Below are 6,000 nucleotides of genomic sequence, written 5' to 3'. Positions count from 1 at the left end.
CCTGTCAAGGCTTGGAGTAACGGTGCCATGATTGGACAGAATCATAACCTGCCCAACATGCTGCATGGATCAGAGTGGAGCTCTAATTAAAAACAAAAAGCATCCATCAGTGTGACAAAGAGGGAGAGAGACTGAGAGCTGGCCAGAACAAAATCTGAGGGGAAGTGTTGTTTTTACAAAATGCAACTGCACAGAGACTCCTGGTGATATTATGCATTCAGAGGGACTGATTGTAGACTAGAACACTGCAAGTATGTTTGGATAGATAGATAGATAGATAGATGGATGGATGGATGGATGGATGGATGGATGGATGGATATGCAGCACTGTCAATGAATGTCAAGTTCCCAGTACAGTTAATGCACAGGGAACAGCTGAGTGAAAGAGAGACAGAATGGGAAATATGCACCGTGTCTCACTGTTATTCAAAGGACATATATAGAGGGAAGGCTTTTACAAATGTGTTCCAGCCTCCTCCTCCCTCTCCTTTAATCCTCTCCATCCTTTACGCCTCAGTCTTTCTCTCCTCTGCTCCTCTTCTCCAGCCTCAGCCGGCAGATTGAAGAGGTTTTTTTTTTCTCTTTCTCCTCTCTCTTTCAGAAAACAAAACAGCCTCTCCGGGGCAATTTTTTCAGCGCAAATAGCGGATACAGCTGAGAGCAAGCGCATTTTCTGCAAAGGTGCACGGATGAGCAAGCACGGACCGGTCCGGTGACTAATTGCCATAATAAGGCGCACAAGTTCGCCAGCGACTCAGGCACGTTTTATTCCTCCGTATTACCATGTAGCCAGTGCCGCAGCGGGGAGATAATCGGGCGGAGGGAGCAGTTACAGAGAGGAGACAGAGAGAGGGAGAGAAAGAGGAGGAGAGAAAGGAGCTGGCAGCACATGATCACACAAGGCTATCCAGTCACTGATCAACTGGAGCATTCATAATTGCGCTGGCGACAACATATGGGAATACAACAAGGCGAGATTGTGGTCACACCTGCTTTCTGGAGGACACCGGAGGACCCGTGCGTGGAAAGAAGAGCAAAAAAGGGCGGTCAAAATCTGAGGGGACTTTGCATCAAACAGAGGGAAAGCGTGGCATCCGAAGCGCCATCCGGTAGGTGAGTCTTGATTGATGTGCACGGACTGCCAATATGCTGTTCATCATCCGATCCGGCCAAAAAAATAAAAATAAATAAAGAAAGAAAACACCCCATCAGTGTTTTATTGCGCGTTATAGCCCCCAACAAGTATTTGACACATATTTATCTTGTGTTTGAGGCTCGGTTCAAGGCATAATCAGGTCTGTCTGTGCAGCAGCACAACCGCCTCTTTGCCTCTTTGCAAATGCCAACCACTTGATTGAGGAGACGTGTTTCAGTGAATAGCTGGCAGACACATTTATGAGCAGTGGATCGTGGTTCGAAGGCCCGGTCTGGATATAAATCCAAACAAAGGAGAAGACACAGTGTAAAAGCTACGGGGATTAGGCAGTGATGGGCATGCAGGAGGGGAAATAATGAAGCCACAAAATGTAAGTTTATAACTGGGATATGTCTTTGCAGTTGTAATGTGCATTAAATTGAGCCTGCAACAATCAGAGCAATAAAAATAATGCATTTGAGAATTAGTGTGACTGTATATAAATCATATGTAGCCCTCTATTCTGGTTCAGGGCTGAAGGATGATTGTAAAGTTGGTGAGTTCTGGATAACCTGAACGCACACACACACACACACACACACACACACACACACACACATACACACACCCCACCCCCACTGCTGGGTTTCCATTGACTTATCTGACTTGTGGACAGAATGACTGCATATAGGCCTATTACTCCTGCAGCAGTGCCTCCCACCATGGATGCCCATTAAATTGTCATTAAGTTGGTAAAACAGTTGGATGTAATAACACCGCGAGCTGAAATCAACACAACGTGCCGTAAATCTAAACATGCAGAATGGAAATATTGTGGTTGGGAGGAGGATCAGTCAGGGGAAGTGCTCGTGTGGAAGTGCACGGCTTGCTTCATGCACTCGTTGGGGCTGATTTAGAATAAAAATGGAGAAGAAGTCACATTTATAATAGTTGTGCAGCATCTTGCTGTGTGTCATCTGTGCAAAATTAAGCCTCTTTCATGTAAATGTTCTGTCAGGATCAACAATAGCTCTTTGAAGACTTCTGAGGAAGTCTTCAAAACATTAGTGTCTGATTATGAGAGAATTTTGGGAAATGATGTCGAATAACCAGCCCAATCTACAGAGGAAAATGTTGGCATTGAACATTTCTGGGAGTCACACATAAATTACACCTGTACATTTCATATGTATGCTTCTAAAGCAGCATGGTATATGAGCAAATTTGGGTGTTTTTAGTCACCTGTCACTGTGTTTCCACTGGGAATAGTGTCAAGAAAAGTAGTTGTTTTTTAGCGTGACATGGCTGCGTTTCCTGCTCGAATAGTGCCACAGAAAGTGGTAGCTTTTTACCAAGACATCGCTGTGTATTCTGCCGTGATAGTGCCATGTAAAGTGGTAGTTTTTTAGTAAGACATTGCTGCATTTCCCACTGGGATAGTGCCATTAAGTAGTTTAGTTTTCTGACGGGATAGTGTCACGAAAAGCAGATATTTTTCACTGAGACGTTGCTGTCTTTCCTGCTGTTATAGTGCCACAAAAAGCGGTTGCTTTTTACCAAGACATCGCCGTGTATTCTGCCATGATAGTGCCACGTAAAGTGACTGCTTTTCACCGAGATGTGGTGCATTTTCTGCCGGGATAGTGCCATGAAAAGTAGTCATTTTCTACAGAGACATCACAGCGTTTCCTGTTGGGATAGTACCATGAAAACTGTTTTTTTCCCAAAAGATATTGCTGTTTTTCCTGCCGGGATATTGCAATGAATAGCTGTTGCTTTTTACCAATACATCACCACAATTATTGCTGTGATAGTGCCACTCAAGTGGTTGTTTTTTTTACCAAGACATTGCCACGTTTCCTGCCAAGACAGCGCCACGAAAAGCGTCTATTTTTCACTGAGATGTTGCCATCCAAGTACATGTAGTACTGTATATTCCAACAACATTTCCAATGCAATTCATTAAATAATCCCATATGCTGAATATCAGGATGAAGGTAGTTTTAGCGTGAGAAGCCTCTGGCAGAAGCCCCCAGAGGGGCACTTCACAGAGGCAAAACAAATGAGGGACACTTACAAATAAGGAGCTGTGGAGGCTTGAGACATGCCTGCTGCAATAACTTGATCTAACCTGTGCACATGGCACACCGGCGATAGACAAACAGATGGCATCTCCAAAGGAATTCATCTTGTGAAAAGTTGGAAGAGATATTCTTGGGTGGACTACCCTCTGACTCGCTGGCACCGAGGCCTGCGTCTGGCAGTAATGATGATGGCAGTCATGGTGAATGGCCTCGCTGATTACATCGCTCACTTTTATGGCTTACCCACACCTTTAAAAAAAAATTCCCTCCAAAAAAAATCTCTGTAGTTACACTCTAACTGTGTTGCTGCTGCGGAGTGTTGCTGAATTGATTTACATGGATTCATCGTACATCAATTAATGTGCAATTGAGATTTGCAATTGGGTGACCAGCTCAAGCACAATGCAGCCTCTTCCTGTGCTATTAGATGATGGGTCATTATCATGATTGTTGAATAGTGTGGCTTTCAGATTCACTCGTTTGCAGAGCAGGTGCATTACAGTACAAGCTATTTGTAGTGTGAGGGTCTTTGTGTGGCTTTTCAGTGTGTTATTTGTTGATTTTGAGTTATTCGTAGTTACTGCGCGACCACATTAGAGCACGGGGTTATGGTTAATTTGGAGAGCACAATACTTTTATTGGCTGTCAGCGACTGTACGGCAGTCCTGCTGGATTTGTTAAAGTTGCTGTTTTCCAGTTCTTTCGCTGTGTGGCTACAGATGCTAAACGTTTGTATGGCTGCAGCAGCACACAGCTGCCATGTTGATTACTTCATTGCATTAAAGAAAAAGAACATTTAAAATCAGTATGTTGTGTCAGATGATTAATGTCTTTGGTAAGCAGCTATGTAATAAGCAGGATAATGTATAGGGAGCCATTCATTATTGTGCTTCGCCTTGGGGCTTACTTTCGATAATGACCACCTTGCTGTAAGTGTGCCTTACTTGGCAACCTGTAGCAGATCAGAGCCTCTTGTTGTTGCTGCCAGTGATAAGCCAGTCTGGAATCATTAGTGCTCGTTTCAATTGGCTGTGAATGCAAGGTAACATTACTTACTGACATTTGACTTATTCCGGTTATTGACGTTTGATGTCCACATCATTTTATCCTGATCTCTCACAGATTAGTCTCAATACGTCACAGAACACCAACACGGCTCTGTTACGCAGAAATCATTCAAAACAGGCGAGAGAGCGGTGCAGGATCAGCTGGCTGTGTCTCGTGTCGCCTTCCATCTTCACACCATCACAGCCTCGCCACAAAACACCCATTCAAAATCGAGTAGAAATGATGCAGTTTCAGCCCAGTCAAGCTAGCTGCCCCCAGCTACAGTACTTCTTTTTGCTCACAATGGGAATATGTGAACTTCCTGTCTATAAAACATAACAGCATAGCCATTATATTCATGACAGCACAGTCATTACAGGAATGACAGCCTTCCCGCTCCCCATTGTTGCCATTACAGCTGAAAAATTGATGGTTTGCAGTGTCTGTGCTGGGCAGTAGGTGGAAACCTGTCAGAACACACTGGAGGTGGACTGAGGAACAGAATTAAAGCAGACTCATGGAAATAAGTTCAGACTGATTTTGACGGAAAGCACCTATACTCGCTATTCACTCACACGCTTAATTGCAAGGTAAGTCATTTCAAGAGTGTTATTTTCAATGCCATAGTGGTAAAACAACGCTGATTACGGAGATGCATGAGTGCTAATTAGCACTGCTCAGTAACAAAATGGAAAATTTATGAGCATGTATTCAAATGATAGGTATAAAAAGGGACTGTTTGTCTTGACATAGAGCACAGTGAACACATAAGTGCTCTTCAGTAGCAGGGAAAATTGGAGAAATCTGAAATTATGTATGAAAAATAAAAGTTTTATGCTCAGTGTTGGGCTCGTTATAAACAAATCTAATTTATTACCCATTGCTCCTTACATTCTGATGAGTAATATCACTATACTTATTACTCCTTGCCAACACTAATTGGTTACATTAATCGTTGTATTACGTTTCTGTTACACCTCACACAATTGGTCATTGTGTCCTTTCTTCTCATAGGTCACACCTCTCATGTGCCTCTGTCTGAATGTCAGGGTAATCTTCAGTAAGTGCAGCTAAGGCTAGATAGCTTGCAAATGAGTTTTTTTTACTTGGGGATCTTCTGTTGCCTATGATCATTATTTTCCCAAGGATTTGTTTGAAAGACGTAGAGTCAATCGTGGTTATAGGCAACATTTCATCCACCCACAAGCTTCATTCTTTGACGCTGATAGCCTGCAGCTGTCCTCGATTAAAATCCAGTTTTGGTTGTTTAGCCAGTGAGGGGCTACAGCCATCCTACACGGCCGAGGAGGGTTCACCTTTGGTGGGGTGTAATTCCATGAGCTTCAGGCTGTTGGTCATTGTCTGAGTTTCAGGAGGTTTGAGGTCATGTTTTTTCGCAGTGCAAAGTGTCATAGTGCCACTACCTGGAACAACATGTTCTTGCCATCTTTCCCCCTGACAAAATCAAAGTAATGAGCGTAAGCGTTTCCATCTTCCAAACCAACTTGCTGCTGTGCTGTGCATGCATTTATGAAAATCAATCCAGGATGTGATTGATTGTGGGGTTTCAAATCAGTAGAGGGTGACAACAAATGTAAAGTTTTTGGGGTAACTGTAATATCATTACAAGGGATGCACTAATTGTGAAATTCTGGGCTGATACCAGTACCAGTGTTTAAAATAACAATTTGACCGATAGCCGATACTGATACAAAAAAATCTTCACTATAAAAA

General features: G+C 43.1%; 1 protein-coding gene across 2 annotated transcripts in view; it reads left to right on the top strand.

The window, feature by feature from the left end:
* The first annotated feature begins 568 nt into the window (after positions 1-568).
* Positions 569-6,000, top strand: part of flrt1a (fibronectin leucine rich transmembrane protein 1a) — a 77,243-nt gene continuing 71,811 nt past the window's right edge. The window contains exon 1 of one of the 2 annotated variants that reach the window (XM_033635788.2): positions 569-1,109. The gene's annotated coding sequence lies outside the window, so the exon portion shown is untranslated. Of the gene's footprint in view, positions 1,114-6,000 lie in introns of both variants that reach the window. The other variant, XM_033635780.2, reaches the window with a different exon arrangement.

Source organism: Epinephelus lanceolatus, chromosome 11, assembly GCF_041903045.1.
Source record: "Epinephelus lanceolatus isolate andai-2023 chromosome 11, ASM4190304v1, whole genome shotgun sequence".
In the NCBI taxonomy this organism is placed as follows: domain Eukaryota; kingdom Metazoa; phylum Chordata; class Actinopteri; order Perciformes; family Serranidae; genus Epinephelus; species Epinephelus lanceolatus.
Note: the sequence above shows the minus strand (reverse complement) of the source record. Positions and strands in the feature narration are given on the sequence as shown.